Below are 22,556 nucleotides of genomic sequence, written 5' to 3'. Positions count from 1 at the left end.
CCATCACCTCCTCCACGGAGTCATGTCGATGGCGTCATGACGAGGTCCGTGTCGTCAAAACCCATCCACGTCCTCCTGACACCTGGGACACGGGGAACACGTGGGAGACACGGGGAGACACGGGGAGACACGGGGGGACACGGGAGACACGGGAGACACGGTAAGGAGACACGGGAGACACGGGGAGGAGACACGGGGAGACATGGGGAGACACGGGGAGACACGGGGAGACACGGTGAGGAGACACGGGGAGGAGACACGGGGAGGAGACACGGGGGGAGACACGGGGAGACACGGGGAGACACGGGGAGACACGGTGAGGAGACACGGGGAGACATGGGGAGGAGACAACGGGGAGGAGACACGGGGAGACACGGGGAGACACGGGGAGACACGGTGAGACAAGGGGGAAACACGGGGAAGAGACACGGGGGAGACACGGGGGAGACACGGGGGAGACACGGGGGAGACACTGGAAGAGACACGGGAAGAGACACGGGGGAGACACGGGGGAGACACGGGGGAGACACGGGGGAGACATGGGGGAGACACGGGAGGAGACACAGGGGGAGACACGGGGAGACACGGGGGAGACACGGCGAGACACGGGGAGGAGACACGGGGAGACACGGGGGGGGGGGGGGTGTCAGGGGTGAGTGTTGGAGGTAAGGATGGTGAGTGGTGAGTGGGATGGTGAGTGGGGACGGAGAGTGGGAGGTGAGTGGGTGGATGAGTGAGTGGGTAAGTGGGTGAGTGAGTGGGTAAGTGGGTGAGTGAGTGGGTGTTTGGGATGGTGAGTGAGATGGTGAGTGGGTGAGTGAGTGGGTGGGTGAGTGGGTGGGTGAGTGAGTGGGTGAGTGGGTGGGTGAGTGAGTGGGTAAGTGGGTGAGTGAGTGGCTGGGTGAGTGGGTGAGTGGCTGGGTGAGTGGGTGAGTGGGTGGGTGGGTGAGTGGGTGGGAGGGTGGGTGAGTGGCTGGGTGAGTGGGTGAGTGGCTGGGTGAGTGGGTGGGTGGGTGAGTGAGTGGGTGAGTGGGTGGGTGGGTGAGTGGGTGGGTGAGTGGGTGAGTGGGTGAGTGTATCCTCACCGCCCTGGGGAATCGAAGTGAATGGAGACTGGGTAGTTTGACGACTCTGCAAACGGCAACATTCCCTGCAGACAAGCAAGAGACACGCAGAGACACACAGAGACACACAGAGAACCACAGAGACCCACAGAGACACACAGAGACACACAGAGACACACAGAGACTCACAGAGACACACAGAGACTCACAGAGACACACAGAGACACACGGAGACACACAGAGACAAGCAGAGACATACAGAGACCCACAGAGACACACAGAGACCCATAGAGACACACAGAGACACACAGAGACCCATAGAGACACACGGAGACACACAGAGACACGCGGAGACACACAGAGACACACAGAGACACGCAGAGACACACAGAGACACACAGATACATGTGGAGACATGTGGAGACACACAGAGACACGCAGAGACACACAGGCACACACAGAGACACACAGAGACACACAGAGACACAGATAGACACGGAGACACACAGAGACAGAGTGGAGAGACACGGAGACCCACAGATACATGCAGAGACACACATAGATCCACAGAGACCCACAGAGACACACAGAGACATACAGAGACCCATAAAGAAACACAGAGACACACAAAGACCCATAGATGTAGGGGCAAGTGCTGTTAGCGAGCACCTATGAAGGCCGGAACGGTACACGAGGGGGTTGGGTGGCCAGCACCACGCCCGGCCGCCTTTGTCTCCCCAGTGGCGATGTTTACTACACACCGCACCAGGTACTCATTTAAGGCTGAGTCGACCTAGGAAAGGCCCAGGACCGGTTCAGATAATCGTCACTGGTGTTAGCCAGTGACACACACACACAGTGACACACATACAGTGACACACACACACAGTGACACACACACACAGTGACACACACACAAACCTTGTTTCTTCCAGGTTCCTCCATAGATGTTGTAGCGGCACCACCACCATCACCACCACCATCACCACCCTGCACACACCACCACCATCATCACCATCACCACCACCACCACCATCATCACCACCACCATCACCACCACCATCACTACCAACACCACCACCATCACCATCACCACCATCACCACCATCACCACCACCATCACCACCACCACCTCCACCACCACCATCACCACCACCATCACCACCAACCACCATCACCACCACCACCATCACCACCACAACCATCACCACCATCACCACCATCACCACCACCACCATCACCACCATCACCTCCACTACCATCACCACCACCACTATCACCACCACCATCACCACCACCTCCACCACCATCACCACCACCACCATCATCACCACCACCATCACCACCACCACCATCACCACCACCTCCACCACCATCACCACCACCACCATCACCACCACCATCACCACCACCTCCACCACCATCACCACCACCATCACCACTATCACCACCATCACCACCACCACCATCACCACCATCACCTCCTCCACGTGAGTCATGTCGATGGCGTTCATGAACGAGTCCGTGTCGTCAAAACCATCCACGTCCTCCTGACACCTGGGACACGGGGAGACACGTGGGAGACACGGGGAGACGCGGGGGGACACGGGGAGACACGGGGGGACACGGGGGGACACGGGGAGACACGGGGAGGAGACACGGGGAGACACTGGGGAGACACGGGGGAGACACGGGGAAGAGACACGGGGGAGACACGGGGGAGACACGGGGGGAGACACGGGGGGGGGGGGGTGTCAGGGTGAGTGTTGGAGGTAAGGATGGTGAGTGGTGAGTGGGATGGTGAGTGGGACGGTGAGTGGTGAGTGGGATGGTGAGTGGGACGGTGAGTGGGTGGTGAGTGGGGTGGTGAGTGGGTAGGTGGGTGAGTGGGTGAGTGGGTGGGTGAGTGAGTGGGTGGGTAAGTGGGTGAGTGAGTGGCTGGGTGAGTGGGTGAGTGGCTGGGTGAGTGGGTGGGTGGGTGAGTGGGTGGGTGAGTGGGTGAGTGGCTGGGTGAGTGGGTGAGTGGGTGAGTGGGTGGGTGGGTGGGTGAGTGGCTGGGTGAGTGGGTGAGTGGCTGGGTGAGTGGGTGAGTGGTGAGTGGGTGGGTGAGTGGGTGAGTGTATCCTCACCGCCCTGGGGAATCGAAATGGATGGAGACTGGGTAGTTTGACGACTCTGCAAACGGCAACATTCCCTGCAGACAAGCAAGAGACACGCAGAGACACACAGAGACACGCAGAGACCCACAGAGACACGCAGAGACCCACAGAGACACGCAGAGACACGCAGAAACACACAGAGACCCACAGAGACACACAGAGACCCATAGAGACACACAGAGACACACAGAGACCCATAGAGACACACAGAGATTCACAGAGATACACAGAGACTCACAGAGACACACAGATACATGCGGAGACACACAGAGGCACACGGAGACACTGAGACCCACAGAGACACACAGAGACACACAGAGACCCACAGAGACACACAGAGACACACAGAGACTCACAGAGACACACAGAGACCCACAGAGACACACAGAGACTCACAGAGACCCACAGAGACACACAGAGAACCCCACAGAGACTCACGGAGACCCACAGAGACACACAGAGAACCCCACAGAGACTCACAGAGACCCACAGAGACACAAAGAGACCCACAGAGACTCATAGAGAGATTGAGAGAGAGGACGTCACATACACACAGCAAGATGGTGCACATCCAATGGGGAGAGATGGGATCGCGTCATTTGACCATTCGCATCACACACAGATAGAGAGAGAGGACAACACGATGTAGAATACAACACATCACACACATCACATCACACACATCACATCACACACATCACATCACACACACACATCACACACACACATCACACACACACATCACACACAGAGAGAGAGAATACAACACATCATTTACATCACATCACAGACATCACATCACACACATCACATCACACACATCACATCACACACACAGAGAGAGAATACAACACATCACACACATCACATCACACACACAGAGAGAATACAACACATCACACACATCACATCACACACACAGAGAGAGAACACATCACACTGTGAGTCTCAGTGATTGACACTGAAGCTTGTGGGAGCCTCAGTCTGGCTCTGTGAGTCTCAGTGATTGACACTGAACCCTGTGGGAGCCTCAGTCTGGCTCTGTGAGTCTCAGTGATTGACACTGAACCTTGTGGGAGCCTCAGTCTGGCTCTGTGAGTCTCAGTGATTGACACTGAACCCTGTGGGAGCCTCAGTCTGGCTCTGTGAGTCTCAGTGATTGACACTGAACCCTGTGGGAGCCTCAGTCTGGCTCTGTGAGTCTCAGTGATTGACACTGAACCCTGTGGGAGCCTCAGTCTGGCTCTGTGAGTCTCAGTGATTGACACTGAACCCTGTGGGAGCCTCAGTCTGGCTCTGTGAGTCTCAGTGATTGACACTGAACCCTGTGGGAGCCTCAGTCTGGCTCTGTGAGTCTCAGTGATTGACACTGAACCTTGTGGGAGCCTCAGTCTGGCTCTGTGAGTCTCAGTGATTGACACTGAACCCTGTGGGAGCCTCAGTCTGGCTCTGTGAGTCTCAGTGATTGACACTGAACCCTGTGGGAGCCTCAGTCTGGCTCTGTGAGTCTCAGTGATTGACACTGAACCCTGTGGGAGCCTCAGTCTGGCTCTGTGAGTCTCAGTGATTAACACTGAACCCTGTGGGAGCCTCAGTCTGGCTCTGTGAGTCTCAGTGATTGACACTGAACCCTGTGGGAGCCTTAGTCTGGCTCTGTGAGTTTCAGTGATTAACACTGAACCCTGTGGGAGCCTTAGTCTGGCTCTGTGAGTTTCAGTGATTAACACTGAACCCTGTGGGAGCCTTAGTCTGGCTCTGTGAGTCTCAGTGATTGACACAGAACCCTGTGGGAGCCTTAGTCTGGCTCTGTGAGTTTCAGTGATTAACACTGAACCCTGTGGGAGCCTTAGTCTGGCTCTGTGAGTCTCAGTGATTGACACTGAACCCTGTGGGAGCCTCAGTCTGGCTCTGTGAGTCTCAGTGATTAACACTGAACCCTGTGGGAGCCTTAGTCTGGCTCTGTGAGTCTCAGTGATTGACACTGAACCCTGTGGGAGCCTTAGTCTGGCTCTGTGAGTTTCAGTGATTAACACTGAACCCTGTGGGAGCCTTAGTCTGGCTCTCTGAGTCTCAGTGATTGACACTGAACCCTGTGGGAGCCTTAGTCTGGCTCTGTGAGTTTCAGTGATTAACACTGAACCCTGTGGGAGCCTTAGTCTGGCTCTGTGAGTCTCAGTGATTGACACTGAACCTTGTGGGAGCCTCAGTCTGGCTCTGTGAGTCTCAGTGATTAACACTGAACCCTGTTGGAGCCTTAGTCTGGCTCTGTGAGTCTCGGTGATTAACACTGAACCCAGTGGGAGCCTTAGTCTGGCTCTGTGAGTCTCGGTGATTAACACTGAACCCAGTGGGAGCCTTAGTCTGGCTCTGTGAGTCTCAGTGATTAACACTGAAACCTGACCCACAGAGACCCACAGAGACACACAGAGACTCACAGAGACCCACAGAGACCCACAGAGACACACAGAGACACACAGAGACCCACAGAGACTCATAGAGACACACAGAGACCCATAGAGAACCCCACAGAGACACACAGAGACCCACAGAGACCCACAGAGACCCATAGAGTCCCACAGAGATGTAAAGTAGTAACTCGGCGGGAGACGACTTCACGGGTAGCACACTCTTTTTATTAACACCAAACTGTTACACGGGTGACTAACACCCACTTAGTTACTCGGGTGACTAACACCCACTCAGCTACACGGGTGACTAACACCCACTCAGCTACTCGGGTGACTAACACCCACTCAGCTACACGGGTGACTAACACCCACTTAGCTACTCGGGTGACTAACACCCACTCAGCTACTCGGGTGACTAACACCCACTCAGCTACACGGGTGACTAACACCCACTTAGCTACTCGGGTGACTAACACCCACTCAGCTACTCGGGTGACTAACACCCACTCAGCTACTCGGGTGACTAACACCCACTCAGCTACACGGGTGACTAACACCTACTCAGCTACTCGGGTGACTAACACCCACTCAGCTACTCGGGTGACTAACACCCACTCAGCTACTCGGGTGACTAACACCCACTCAGCTACACGGGTGACTAACACCCACTCAGCTACTCGGGTGACTAACACCCACTCAGCTACTCGGGTGACTAACACCCACTCAGCTACACTGACACGGGCTCTTACGCCCCGTAGCCTTCCGGAACACACCCGGCCGGGGTGTCCGTCTCGGCTCTGGGTACCACCGTCCCGACCCACACGGGCGTCGGACTACGGGTTCCCCAGTCTCGGCTCCGAGCCACACAGGGCCCCGGTCCTTACAAGGACGGCGGGACTAGGGGTCTCGGGCCACTACCTCCTCCACCCCGTCTTCGGTCTTCAACTGGTTAACAACAACCTCGAGTGCTCTTGCGCGTCCCCCTTTATGCACCTCCTGCGGACGTCGCTGAGAGCACTCCTCCTATTTGACCAATCACTGCGTGCTGGCTACGATCCTCTTTTCCCACCTTGTGTCAGCGCGCCTCACCACCCGCGCGCGCTTCCATACCACGCCCACATCGCGTGCCCAACCCCGCGCCCCGTGATCCATCACTGTCGGCGCACGCCAACACCACCACTACAGAGACATAGAGACCCACAGAGACTCATAGAGACCCACAGAGACACACAGAGACCCACGGAGACACACGGAGACCCACAGAGACCCACAGAGACCCACAGAGACCCATAGAGTCACACAGAGACCCACAGAGAGACCCACAGAGACACACAGAGACACACAAAGACCCACAGAGACCCACATAGACTCATAGAGACCCACAGAGACCCACAGAGACCGACGGAGACACACAGAGACCCACAGAGACCCACAGAGACCCATAGAGTCACACAGAGACCCACAGAGAGACCCACAGAGACACACAGAGACACACAGAGACCCCCAAAGAAACCCAAAGAGACACAGAGACTACACACACACAGTGACACACAACAACAACAACAACCGCCATTCGCCACTAAGTGGTGGTGATGTCACCACTATGCTTGTGCCAGGCCAAGTGCACCTTGAGGCCACGTGAAGTGTCGAACGCCCGCTGGCAGGAGGTCACGGGGCAGACCAAGGTGCCACGGGTCGACTGACCGAGATGACCGAGATGACTGACTGATGCACTACCTGTGCCCCCTACTGTGCCAACTTGCTGTGCTTTAGCCACCCGGCGCTCCGCTCGTTCTTGTGAGCGTCGCTCCTCCGCCCTCCGTTGTTGTTGGAGGGCGACTGCCTCCAACTGCCCAGTAGCGTCCTTCACGAGCCTCCTCCACTGAGGCCGATCTTGACACCGCTGGTACCAGTCATCGGCAAGTCCACTCAGCTCCACGTCCTCCTGTACCACATCACTCCATCTCTTCTCCAGCCCGTGCCGCGCCCGTCTAGCCCCCTCGATCCGGCCGAACAAAAGCTGTTTAGGCATGCGGTGGCTGGGCATGCGGGCTACATGACCCAGCCAACGCAGCCTTGCCTGCCGGAGAAGCTCACTGATGGGACTTTGCCCAGATCTTTCAAGGATTTGTGAGCTCCTCACACAATCCAACCTGGTTAAACCCAGGATGGATCGTAGGCAGGCCAGCCTAAATGTTTCCAACCGGCGAAGATGCTCCACCAGGGGGGTCCGCGTCTCGCAAGCGTAGAGAAGGGAGGGAATGACCGTGGCCGAGAAGACCTGAAGCTTCGTGCGGAGCGACAGACCAGGTAGCTTCCACACAGCGTTACGCAACCGATGAAAAGATATTGCCGCTCGACTGATTCGGAGTGAGACCTCTGCTGATAAACTGGAGCCGGTCATAAGCACACTGCCCAGGTATGGGAAACTCTCCACTCTCTCCACAACTGCCCCATCACCAATTGGGAGTTGTGGGGGTGGAGTGTCCGATGGTACAAAATACCCAGGCAGGTGCTTAGTTTTGGTGGGGCTGATGGTAAGGCCCCACCTCTTAGTGGCACGCTCAAGTCTCAGCAGCAGCGTCTCCAACTCCTCTTCTGAATGAGCAGCTATTACCAAATCATCGGCATACATAACGTGGTTGACCAATAGGGAGCCATCCCTTGATCGCACCCGGGCGTCGATCAGCCTCCCATTATATCTGTACCAAATGGAAATTCCCCCGGTACAGCTATTGAAGGCTTCACGAACTACGCGGTCAAAATAGATGTTAAAAAATGTGGGAGCCAGAGGACATCCCTGTCGCACCCTAAGGTGTACAGGGAAAGGCTCCGACTCCCGGCCACGTAGTTTTACCCGGGCCCGCTCACCATCATGAAGGTCCTTAATGATCGTGAGCAGAGGGTCAGGGACTCCGAAAGCACGAAGAACAACCCAGAGCCCAGTCCTACTGATGGTATCATAGGCCTTGACCAGGTCAATAAAGCAGAGATGTACGTCTTTTTGGAATTCCCTACACCTCTGCTGTAGCAGACGGACAGAAAATATGGCATCTGTGCAGGACCGCCCTTTCCTGAAACCGCATTGGGGCTCCGCAAGCCTCTCCTCAGCTTGCCTGGCAAGGCGATGTTGAATAATCCTTGCCAGGACCTTACCCGGCACACTGAGGAGTGAGATGCCCCTGTAGTTGTTACAGTCGGTACGGTCCCCCTTCTTAAAGAGGGGGACCACCAGGGCATCCTTCCAGTCCTGCGGAACCCGTCCAGTGGTCCAGACTGTTGTTATGATGTCATATAGGGCAGTCTGTGCACAAACGCCACCCTCCCTCAGCATTTCGCTTGGGAGATCATCTCTGCCCGGTGCCTTCCCTGGTCTCAGACTCCAGATCGCCCTCAGTACTTCCTCAACAGCTGGCACCTCAGCCAGCCACTCACAGGGGGTGACCTCTTCCAATATTTGAGGCACCGCAGCCTCAGCAGGGTTATCACCACTTTGTGCCATGATGTTTTCCTGGCTGAGAGAATTTCCCTCCCCCAGGACCTAACAGAAATGCTCAGCAAATCTGCAAACCTGTTCCTGGGGGTCGGAGATTGGATCACCGTTTTTTCCTCTAATGATGGTAATAGGTGTGGCGCTGCAGGTTACTTTTTTGATGGAGTTAAATAGTGATTTGTGATCACGGGCCACTGAGGCAGACTCCATCTCCTCAGCAACCCGCGACCACCACCCATCCTTACAGCGCCTTACGGCTCTCCGAACTTCCGAGCGCAGGCTGCGGTAAACCTCCTCATTCTCTGACGTGGGATGCTGTAGGCGATGAGAGTGGGCCTGTCGCTTTTTCTCAATTAACCTGAACACCTCCTCTGTCAGCCAGGGTTTCTGGGGAGGTCTGGACCGCGTACCCAAAGCAGCCATTGCAGCTGCATGAGTCACAGTCTTAAACCTCGCCCATTTACCCTCGACATCAGGTGGAGTGGGGGACGATGCCAACCCCAGCTGCAAGCGATGATGAAATTCTCGCTTGCAACTTTCATCAGCTAACTGAGACCAGGCCACTTTTGGTTGGAATGGGATCCTGGGTGTACACCCACCACCGGAGTGGAAGAAAGTCAGGCGCATCTTACAGATGACTAGTCGATGGTCAGAGGGCAGATCAGCTCCACGGTAGGTCCTGGTGTCAAGGACATGGGCTCGCATTCGCTGGTCCGTCACTATGTAGTCCAGCAGATGTTCTTGCTTGGACCCGGCATGTATCCATGATGTTGTGTGGATGCGCCGATGCCGGAAGAGCGTGTTTGTAATTACAAGCCCATGGGCTGCACAAAAATCTAGCAGCCTCCTACCGTTATTCTTGAGCTGATCTGGCCCATGCCTTCCAATCACTCCAGACCAGGTGTCAGCATCATGACCAACTCGGGCATTGAAGTCACCCAACAAGATGACTCTGTCCCGAGTGGCCACTTTAGCCAGCACCTGTGACAGGAGGTCATAGAAAGCGTCTGACTCATCGGCTTTGCTTGCATCCCTCCACGGATGTTCGTCTTCGGTGGGGGCATAAGTAACCACGACCACCACTCCTCGCCTCTGGTTGATGGGAAGGCGAGCCCACAGTAGCCTGGGGCTTACAGCTTCCCACACCTCACCGCGACGCTCCCACGCCCCCTTCATTCTTTTGTTCAGAAGAAGAGCCACACACACACAGTGACACACACACAAACCTTGTTTCTTCCAGGTTCCTCCATAGATGTTGTAGCGGCACCACCACCATCACCACCATCACCACCACCACCCTGCACACATCACCACCATCATCATCATCACCACCACCATCACCATCACCACCATCACCACCACTATCACCACCACCCTGCACACACCACCACCATCATCACCATCACCACCACCATCACCACCACCATCACCACCACCACCATCACCACCACCCTGCACACACCACCATCACCACCACCACCACCATCACCAACACCACCTCCATCACCATCACCACCACCTCCACCATCATCACCACCACCACCATCACCACCACCTCCACCACCATCATCACCAACATCATCACCATCACCACCACCATCACTACCATCACAACCATCACCACCATCACCACCATCATCATCACCATCATCATCACCACCACCATCATCACCACTATCACCACCATCACCATCACCATCTCCACCACCATCATCATCACCACCACCACCATCATCATCACCACCATCACCACCATCACTGCCATCACCGCCACCATCGCCACCATCACCACCACCACCACCATCACCAACATCATCACCATCACCACCATCACCACCACCACCATCACCACCATCACCACCACCACCACCATCACCACCATCACCACCACCACCACCATCATCACCATCACCACCATCACCATCACTACCACCACCATCACCATCACCACCATCACCACCATCACCACCACAACCATCACCACCATCACCACCACCACCATCACTACCACCACCATCACCATCACCACCACCTCCACCACCATCACCACCACCACCATCACCACCATCACCACCATCACCATCACTACCACCACCACCATCACCACCACCTCCACCACCATCACCACCACCACCATCACCACCATCACCACCATCACCACCACAACCATCACCACCATCACCATCACCACCATCACCACCATCACCACCATCACCTCCTCCACGTGAGTCATATCGATGGCGAGCATGAACGAGTTCGTGTCGTCAAAACCATCCACGTCCTCCTGACACCTGGGACACGGGGAGACACGGTGAGACACGCAGGGACACGGGGAGACACGGGGGAGACACGGGGAGACACGGGGAGGAGACACGGGGGAGACACGGGGAGGAGACACGGGGGGAGACACGGGGAGACACGGGGGAGACACGGGGGAGACACGCGGGGACACTGGGGAGACACGGGGAGACGGGGGGAGACACGGGGGGGGGGGGAGACACGGGGGAAGAGACACGGGGGGAGACACGGGGGGGGACACGGGGGGGGAGACACGGGGGGAGAGACACGGGGGGGGGGAGACACGGGGGGGGGTGTCAGGGTGAGTGTTGTAGGTAAGGATGGTGAGTGGTGAGTGGGGTGGTGAGTGGTGAGTGGGGGGTGAGTGGGATGGTGAGTGGGTGGATGAGTGAGTGGGTGAGTGAGTGGGTGAGTGGGTGGGTGTGTGGGATGGTGAGTGAGATGGTGAGTGGGTGAGTGAGTGGGTGGGTGGGTGAGTGAGTGGGTGGGTAAGTGGGTGAGTGAGTGGCTGGGTAAGTGGGTAAGTGGGTGGGTGAGTGGGTGAGTGGGTGGGTGGGTGAGTGGGTGAGTGGGTGGGTGGGTGAGTGGGTGAGCGTTTCCTCACCGCCCTGGGGAATGGAATTGGATGGAGACTGGGTAGTTTGACGACTCTGCAAACGGCAACATTCCCTGCAGACAAGCAAAAGACACGCAGAGACGCACAGAGACACACAGAGACACACAGAGACACACAGATACATGTGGAGACACACAGAGACCCACAGAGACCCACAGAGACACACAGAGACCCACAGAGACCCCCACAGAGACACACAGAGACACACAGAGACACACAGAGACCCACAGAGACCCCCACAAAGACTCACAGAGACCCACAGAGACACACAGAGACCCACAGAGACCCACAGAGACCCCCACAGAGACACACAGAGACCCCCACAGAGACACACAGAGACACACAGAGACCCCCACAGAGACACAGAGACCCACAGACACACAGAGACCCACAGCGATCCATAGAGACCCCCACAGAGACACAGAGACCCACAGAGACCCACAGAGACCCATAGAGTCCCACAGAGACACAGAGACCCACAGAGACCCACAGAGACCCATAGAGTCCCACAGAGACACAGAGACCCACATAGACCCACAAAGACCCATAGAGTCACACAGAGACCCACAGAGAGACCCACAGAGAGACCCACAGAAACACACAGAGACACACAGAGACCCACAAAGACCCCCAAAGAGACCCACAGAGACACATCGAGACCTACACACACACAGTGACACACACACACAGTGACACACACACACAGTGACACACACAGTGACACACACAGACAGTGACACGCACAGTGACACACAAAGATCCCCCGTGTAGCCTGAACAGACTGTAGGGGCAAGTGCTGTTAGCGAGCACCTATGAAGGCCAGAACGGTACACGAGGGGGTGGGTGGCCAGCACCACGCCCGACCGCCTTTGTCTCCCTAGCGGCGATGTTTACACACCGCACCAGGTACTCATTTGAGGCTGAGTCGACCTAGGGGAGGCCCAGGACCGGTTCAGATAATCGTCACTGGTGTTGGCCGTGAGCGGGAATCGAACTCATGTCGCTGGGTTCATAGTGCAGCGCGCTAACCGCTGCACCACCACTCCCCACACACACACAGTGACACACACACAAACCATTTTTCCTCCAGGTTCCTCCATAGATGTTGTAGCGGCACCACCATCATCACCACCATCACCACCACCATCATCACCACCATCACCACCATCACCACCATCACCTCCTCCACGTGAGTCATGTTGATGGCGTTCATGAACGAGTCCGTGTCGTCAAAACCATCCACGTCCTCCTGACACCTGGGACACGGGGAGACACGGGGAGACACGGGGGGACACGGGGAGACACGGGGGGACACGGGGAGACACGGTGAGGAGACACGGGGAGACACGGGGAGGAGACACGGGGAGACACGGTGAGGAGACACGGGGGAGACACGGTGAGGAGACACGGGGAGACCCGGGGAGGAGACACGGGGAGACACGGGGAGACACAAGGAGACACGGGGAGACACAAGGAGACACGGGGAGACACAAGGAGACACGGGGAGACACGGTGAGGAGACACGGGGAGACACGGGGAGACACGGTGAGGAGACACGGAGAGACACGGGGAGGAGACACGGGGGGGGTGTCAGGGTGAGTGTTGGAGGTAAGGATGGTGAGTGGTGAGTGGGACGGTGAGTGAGTAAGTGGGTGAGTGGCTGGGTGAGTAAGTGGGTGAGTGAGTGGGTAAGTGGGTAAGTGGGTGGGTGAGTGGGTGGGTGAGTGGGTGAGTGTATCCTCACCGCCCTGGGGAATCGAAGTGGATGGAGACTGGATAGTTTGACGACTCTGCAAACGGCAACATTCCCTGCAGACAAGCAAGAGACACGCAGAGACTCACAGAGACTCACAGAGACCCACAGAGACGCACAGAGACCCCCACAGAGACACACAGAGACCCCCACAGAGACACACAGAGACCCACAGAGACACACAGAGACACACAAAGACACGCAGAGACCCCCACAGAGACCCACAGAGACACACAGAGACCCATAGAGTCCCACAGAGACACAGGGACCCACAGAGACTCATAGAGAGATTGAGAGAGAGGACGTCACATACACACAGCAAGATATGGAGAGAGATGGGGTCGCGTCATTTGACCATTCGCATCACACACAGATAGAGAGAGAGGAAAACACGATGTAGAATACAACACATCACACACATCACATCACACACACAGAGAGAGAATACAACACATCACACACAGAGAGAGAGAGAATACAACACACACAGAGAACAACACATCACACACACAGAGAGATCACATCACACAGAGAGAGAAAAACACGATGTAGAGAATACAACACATCACACCGTGAGTCTCGGTGATTGACACTGAACCCTGTGGGAGCCTCAGTCTGGCTCTGTGAGTCTCGGTGATTGACACTGAACCCTGTGGGAGCCTCAGTCTGGCTCTGTGAGTCTCAGTGATTGACACTGAACCCTGTGGGAGCCTCAGTCTGGCTCTGTGAGTCTCAGTGATTAACACTGAACCCTGTGGGAGCCTTAGTCTGGCTCTGTGAGTCTCAGTGATTGACACTGAACCCTGTGGGAGCCTCAGTCTGGCTCTGTGAGTCTCAGTGATTAACACTGAACCCTGTGGGAGCCTCAGTCTGGCTATGTGAGTCTCAGTGATTAACACTGAACCCTGTGGGAGCCTCAGTCTGGCTATGTGAGTCTCAGTGATTAACACTGAACCCTGTGGGAGCCTCAGTCTGGCTCTGTGAGTCTCAGTGATTAACACTGAACCCTGTGGGAGCCTCAGTCTGGCTCTGTGAGTCTCAGTGATTGACACTGAACCCTGTGGGAGCCTCAGTCTGGCTCTGTGAGTCTCAGTGATTGACACTGAACCTTGTGGGAGCCTCAGTTTGGCTCTGTGAGTCTCAGTGATTGACACTGAACCCTGTGGGAGCCTCAGTCTGGCTCTGTGAGTCGCAGTGATTAACACTGAACCTTGTGGGAGCCTCAGTCTGGCTCTGTGAGTCTCAGTGATTGACACTGAACCTTGTGGGAGCCTCAGTTTGGCTCTGTGAGTCTCAGTGATTGACACTGAACCTTGTGGGAGCCTCAGTCTGGCTCTGTGAGTCTCAGTGATTGACACTGAACCATGTGGGAGCCTCAGTCTGGCTCTGTGAGTCTCAGTGATTGACACTGAACCTTGTGGGAGCCTCAGTCTGGCTCTGTGATTCTCAGTGATTGACACTGAACCTTGTGGGAGTCTTAGTCTGGCTCTGTGAGTCTCAGTGATTAACACTGAACCCTGTGGGAGCCTCAGTCTGGCTCTGTGAGTCTCGGTGATTAACACTGAACCCTGTGGGAGCCTCAGTCTGGCTCTGTGAGTCTCAGTGATTAACACTGAACCCTGTGGGAGCCTCAGTCTGGCTCTGTGAGTCTCGGTGATTAACACTGAACCCTGTGGGAGCCTCAGTCTGGCTCTGTGAGTCTCAGTGATTAACACTGAACCCTGTGGGAGCCTCAGTCTGGCTCTGTGAGTCTCGGTGATTAACACTGAACCCTGTGGGAGCCTCAGTCTGGCTCTGTGAGTCTCAGTGATTAACACTGAACCCTGTGGGAGCCTCAGTCTGGCTCTGTGAGTCTCGGTGATTAACACTGAACCCTGTGGGAGCCTCAGTCTGGCTCTGTGAGTCTCGGTGATTAACACTGAACCCTGTGGGAGCCTCAGTCTGGCTCTGTGAGTCTCGGTGATTAACACTGAACCCTGTGGGAGCCTCAGTCTGGCTCTGTGAGTCTCGGTGATTAACACTGAACCCTGTGGGAGCCTCAGTCTGGCTCTGTGAGTCTCGGTGATTAACACTGAACCCTGTGGGAGCCTCAGTCTGGCTCTGTGAGTCTCGGTGATTAACACTGAACCCTGTGGGAGCCTCAGTCTGGCTCTGTGAGTCTCGGTGATTAACACTGAACCCTGTGGGAGCCTCAGTCTGGCTCTGTGAGTCTCGGTGATTAACACTGAACCCTGTGGGAGCCTCAGTCTGGCTCTGTGAGTCTCGGTGATTAACACTGAACCCTGTGGGAGCCTCAGTCTGGCTCTGTGAGTCTCGGTGATTAACACTGAACCCTGTGGGAGCCTCAGTCTGGCTCTGTGAGTCTCGGTGATTAACACTGAACCCTGTGGGAGCCTCAGTCTGGCTCTGTGAGTCTCGGTGATTAACACTGAACCCTGTGGGAGCCTCAGTCTGGCTCTGTGAGTCTCAGTGACGTCAAACCGCATATGGGGGGGTTGGGTGGTGGGGGTTGGGTGGTGGGGGGGGGTGGTGGGGTGGTGGGGGGGGGTGGCGGTGGGGGGGGTTGGGTGGTGGTGGGGGGGTGGTGGTGGGGGGGGTGGTGGTGGGGGGGGGGGGTGGTGCTAATTAAGCTGGGTGAGTGTACTGACAGTCTATAATGTAGACTGTAGCCTGGTAATTAAGGTGGTGATGGTGGTGGTGATGGTGGTGGTGATGGTGGTGATGGTGGTGGTGATGGTGGTGATGGTTGTGATGGTGGTGATGGTGGTGATGGTGGTTGTGATGGTGGTGATGGTGGTGGTGGTGGTGATGGTGGTGATGGTGGTGGTGATGGTGGTGATGGTGGTGGTGGTGGTGATGGTTGGTGGTGGTGGTGGTGGTGATGGTGGTGATGGTGGTGGTGATGGTGGTGGTGGTGGTGATGGTGGTGATGGTTGGTGATGGTTGTGATGGTGGTGGTGATGGTTGTGATGGTGGTGGTGATGGTGGTGATGGTGGTGGTGATGGTGGTGATGGTTGTGATGGTGGTGGTGATGGTGGAGATGGTTGGTGATGGTGGTGATGGTTGGTGATGGTGGTGGTGATGGTGGAGATGGTTGGTGATGGTTGGTGATGGTTGTGATGGTGGTGGTGATGGTTGTGGTGGTGGTGGTGGAGGTGGTGATGGTGGTGGTGGTGATGGGTGGTGGTGATGGTGGTGATGGTTGGTGATGGTTGGTGATGGTTGTGATGATACAGGGAGCTGTTCTCGCTGCATCACCACCCTCAACAGCAACAAGAAGCCGCAGCGATCTGCCATGGAGCGAGCCGGCGGCGGTAGCGGAGGCAGCGGAGGCGGCAGGAGGGCGGAGGAGCGGCTCGCACGGCCGTCCGCGGGAGCCCCCCCGCAGGGCGGCGGCGGAGAGCGCCCCGTAATACAAACAAAAGACATAACTCTGATAATGTATGCACTGTCCTTGAAGTTGATTGGTCCACACCCGAGACAGCTTTCCTTAGAGCCTAGTCTCACATGGTGTTGGACCAGATGACGCCCAAAGGCGCAATACGACGCTGATCATGTAGGAGGGGGCAGGCAACGAGGGCGCGCGCCAAAGACAAAGACAAAGATCACCCGTGTAGCCTGCACAGGCTGTTGGGGCAAGTGCTGTTAGCGAGCACCTATAAGGCCGGAACGGTGGAGGAGGGGGTGGGAGGCCAGCACCACGCCCGGCCGCCTTTATCTCCCCAGTGGCGATGTTTACACACCGCACCAGGTACTCATTTGAGGCTGAGTCGACCCGGGGGAGGCGCAGTGCCGGTTCAGGTAATCGTCGCTGGTTTTGGCCGTGAGCGGGAATATAACTCGGGGATCCGGGTTCGTAGTGCAGCGCGCTAACCGCTGCACCACCACTCCTCGCCACACTGACACACAGCCTGACACACACACTGACACACACTTTTTAGGACAAAAATATATTTAATTACCAATTGCTTAATGGTGCAATGCAATCATCTGACCCATAGGTGGCAGCCATCTCAAGCCAGAGGACGAGAGGACTCTAGCCGCCACGCATATAAAGGATTTATACTGGTAGGAACGAAGTGAACCAGCCTACAATAGATTATATCGTCCGTCCGTCCGATTATGTGTAGCAACATCGCCCCCTACTGCAAACACTTGGCAGGACCCTACAAAAACCTTTAGACTCAGTGAGGCTTTTCTGGCTAAACAAGTGTAACAATACATTATGTTTATATTATTTGGTTATTCGTTCCTACCAGCCCACCCCGCAGGGACCTGTTAGTGAAAAACTTTGTTTTTACGAGTTATACTTGTACTTGTATTAAGTTCGCTTGCGCGCTTACGACCGTGCAAATCTTTCGGTCGTTTTTTAACCCACTTCCCGTGATCCAATCGAGCTGACATTTTGCACACAGACTCGTTGTGCGTGACAATTTATTTTCGTGAAATTTTTTTTCCAAAATTTTACACTTTTTAGGACAAAAATATATTTAATTACCAATTGCTTAATGGTGGCATACAATCATCTGACCCATAGGTGGCAGTCATCTCAAGCCAGAGGATGAGAGGACTCTAGCCGCCACGCATATAAAGGATTTAGAGTGAAAAACTTTGTTTTTACGGGTTATACTTGTTTTTTAGTTGAAGCGTAAATTATAGGAGGCGGCTATTTTATCTCGCTCCGTGTCTCGCTCCGTCGTTATTGCCGATATCAACCGTGTGGCCGGCACGGGCGAGGAACGCGCGCAGTGCGGTCCGCGTTGCGCGAGAGATGCCGACGAGAATTGGCAGCAGAAAGAACTCCGATTTGCCACGGCGTCGTCCGGGTTTTATTTATTCGTTGCTCCTTCGTTCGTTCATCATCAAAATCACACTTTTGTGCGTGCAGAACGAGCGCCGCTTGAACCGAGAAGGGGCATTCAAGGGCACGTGGGAGTTGGCGTCTCTGTCACGTGGTACGCGTCACACGGTGTCTGCAACGTGACGAGTTTCTTCCGCTGCTGGAGCTTCCCTTGGCTCGCCCGTCCAAGCTTCAATCTGACGTCGGGACGTTTCCAACAACAACAACACAAACACTCGGCGAGTCGGCGAGGGAGACGATGAAGGCGAGTTTACAAAGCGCCGCTCACCCTCATCCATCAGTCACCTGTGTGAGTGTTAGGTGTGTGTGAGTGTTAGGTGTGTGTGAGTGTTAGGTGTGTGTGAGTGTTAGGTGTGTGTGAGTGTTAGGTGTGTGTGAGTGTTAGGTGTGTGTGAGTGTTAGGTGTGTGAGTGTTAGGGGTGTGTGTGAGTGTTAGGTGTGTGTGAGTGTGTGTGTTAGGTGTGTGTGTGTGTTAGGTGTGTGTGTGAGTGTTAGGTGTGTGTGTGTGTGAGTGTTAGGTGTGTGAGTGTTAGGTGTGAGTGAGTGTTAGGTGTGTGTGAGTGTTAGGTGTGTGTGTGTGTTAGGTGTGTGTGAGTGTTAGGTGTGTGTGAGTGTTAGGTGTGTGTGAGTGTTAGGTGTGTGTGTGTAGGGTGTGTGTGTGTGAGTGTTAGGTGTGTGTGAGTGTTAGGTGTGTGTGAGTGTTAGGTGTGTGTGTTAGGTGTGTGTGAGTGTTAGGTGTGTGTGAGTGTTAGGTGTGTGTGAGTGTTAGGTGTGTGTGAGTGTTAGGTGTGTGTGTGTGTTAGGTGTGTGTGAGTGTTAGGTGTGTGTGTGTGTGTTAGGTGGGTGTGAGTGTTAGGTGTGTGTGAGTGTTAGGTGTGTGTGAGTGTTAGGTGTGTGTGAGTGTTAGGTGTGTGTGAGTGTTAGGTGTGTGAGTGTTAGGGGTGTGTGAGTGTTAGGTGTGTGTGTGAGTGTTAGGTGTGTGTGTGTGTTAGGTGTGTGTGTGTGTTAGGTGTGTGTGTGAGTGTTAGGTGTGTGTGAGTGTTTAGGTGTGTGTGTGTGAGTGTTAGGTGTGTGTGAGTGTTAGGTGTGTGTGAGTGTTAGGTGTGTGTGTGTGAGTGTTAGGTGTGTGAGTGTTAGGTGTGAGTGAGTGTTAGGTGTGTGTGAGTGTTAGGTGTGTGTGTGTGTTAGGTGTGTGTGAGTGTTAGGTGTGTGTGAGTGTTAGGTGTGTGTGTGTAGGTGTGTGTGTGTGAGTGTTAGGTGTGTGTGAGTGTTAGGTGTGTGTGAGTGTTAGGTGTGTGTGAGTGTTAGGTGTGTGTGTTAGGTGTGTGTGAGTGTTAGGTGTGTGTGAGTGTTAGGTGTGTGTGAGTGTTAGGTGTGTGTGTGTGTTAGGTGTGTGTGAGTGTTAGGTGTGTGTGTGTGTTAGGTGGGTGTGAGTGTTAGGTGTGTGTGAGTGTTAGGTGTGTGTGAGTGTTAGGTGTGTGTGAGTGTTAGGTGTGTGTGAGTGTTAGGTGTGTGTGAGTGTTAGGTGTGAGTGAGTGTTAGGTGTGAGTGTTAGGTGTGTGTGTGTGTTAGGTGTGTGTGAGTGTTAGGTGTGTGTGAGTGTTAGGTGTGAGTGTTAGGTGTGAGTGTTAGGTGTGTGTGAGTGTTAGGTGTGTGTGAGTGTTAGGTGTGTGTGAGTGTTAGGTGTGTGTGAGTGTTAGGTGTGAGTGTTAGGTGTGTGTTAGGTGTGTGTGAGTGTAGGTGTGTGTGTTAGGTGTGTGTGAGTGTTAGGTGTGTGTGAGTGTTAGGTGTGTGTGTGTGTGTGAGTGTTAGGTGTGTGTGAGTGTGTAGGTGTGTGTGAGTGTTAGGTGTGTGTGAGTGTTAGGTGTGTGTGAGTGTTAGGTGTGTGTAGGAGTCTGTGTGTGTGTGAGTCTTAGGTGTGTGTGTTAGGTGTGTGTAGTAGTCTGTGTGTGAGTGTTAGGTGTGTGTGAGTGTTAGGTGTGTGTGAGTGTTAGGTGTGTGTGAGTGAGTGTTAGGTGTGTGTAGGAGTCTGTGTGTGTGTGTTAGGTGTGTGTGAGTGTTAGGTGTGTGTGTTAGGTGTGTGTGAGTGTTAGGTGTGTGTAGCTGTGTGAGTGTGTAGGTGTGTGTGTGTAGGTGTGTGTAGGAGTCTGTGTGTGTGTGAGTGTTAGGTACTTTGTTGTTTGCGATCCAGAACAGAACATCCCGGTTGACACACCTGGAGGCATCATTACCACACGGCGATTCGCTCAGCTACCCCTGACGCAAATATCTGCGCTCAATCCACCACAGCGTCAAAGTGATACTCGCCTGTGCTCCGTCAATATCGACCCGTGTACGAAGGCAAATAAAATATTTCTATCGCGCCACATTGGATTAAAAAACACCGTCAGAAAAGATCGTGTTAACGGTTCAAAGAGAGTTTTTTTTATTGTCAAAACTTGTTTAAACAAATCAATACTGTAGCTATTCCAGGGAATTGCACATTCGAATTGAACGTTCTCATGCGCTGTATGCACCTGGTACCAGTTTACATGAAAGGCAGTGATTGCTACAAAATATAAAGCACATTGCAAAACGTACAGGTGGTTTTGGGCTCCGTATGCAAACTCAAACATTGGATATATTTTTTCCGAGTGGTTTATCCAGAAAAACAATTTCTGAAATTGTACTTTAAAGGTTTTTGGCTTTTAATCAAAGCTCAAGAATATCAACAGCCCTTTTTTCAATCCACTCCAAGATGCAGGCAGTGACCAGACGGGTACTTCACCAGTGGTCAGCGCCCAAACAATCAGCAGTTCGGACGTCACCCTCAAACTCGGGTTTCTGAATCCACAGCACAATCACGTTCCTTCACAGTGGCCAGCTAGGAACTTGGTGGGGCAGAAAGCTCGCGGTCACGTGACGCACTTCAACCAATCCGGGAGCGTGCTACACGGTGGGAGGGGCTATGCACGACAGACAAATAATCCCTGGTGGGCAGTGGGGAACTGTTGTTCCTACCTGTAACAAAAATTAACTCGTAAAAACAAAGTTTTTCACTATAAATCCTTTATATGCATGGCGGCTAGAGTCCGCTCGTCCTCTGGCTTGAGATGGCTGCCACCTATGGGTAAGATGATTGTCTGGCAGCATTAAGCAATTGGTAATTAAATATTTTAAAAAATTCCTAAACAGTGTAAAATTTTGGAACAAAATGTTTTCACGAAAATAAATTGTCTCGCACAACGAGTCTGTGTGCAAAATGTCAGCTCGATTGGATGACGGGAAGTGGGTTAAAAAACGACCAAAACATTTGCACGGTCCTAAGCAAGCAAGCAAGTGAACTTAATATAAAGGATTTAAAAAAACCCACTGCATATATACGCTTAAGACAGTTCCATGAACACGAAGTGTAGACAGGTGTTGTTCTCTCTACATCTGCTACCAGCAGCAAAGTCTATAAAACTTTGCAGAATGGAACATGTCACAAATCAACTTTATTTAGGCATTTTTGGGGTTGTTATCAAGTAGGTTAGAGCAGACAGGCCCCGTACAACAATCTTCTGGAGTATGAGAACATCTGATTTTGCAAAAACCTTCCCACTTCGTGTTCATCCTTCCAAAAGATGCAGATTTGAAACGATCTTTCAACAGTCGAGCAAATGCAACACAACAAAAAAGCACATTGCTCTGAACATGGCTATCTCCTCTGCATGGAAACAAAACGTGTTGTATATTTCAACTCCAGATGACTTAAACGGCACGTTTTATCTTTAGGCGTGACTTTACCGAAAAAAACAAAGAATAATTCCTGCAGTCACGAAAGCTCCAAAATTAAGAAGGAACAAAACTGACAAGTCAGTCACTTCTTTCTTGGAAGAGACAAGTTCCTGCCTTGGGTAGTAAAGCCAAGATGCTGCTTTA

Source organism: Lethenteron reissneri, unplaced genomic scaffold (genome assembly GCF_015708825.2).
Source record: "Lethenteron reissneri isolate LAM-NWPU_2019-01 unplaced genomic scaffold, ASM1570882v1 scaffold_97, whole genome shotgun sequence".
Lineage (NCBI taxonomy): Eukaryota > Metazoa > Chordata > Hyperoartia > Petromyzontiformes > Petromyzontidae > Lethenteron > Lethenteron reissneri.
The sequence above is the reverse complement of the archived record's forward strand: the minus strand, read 5'-3'. Positions refer to the sequence as shown.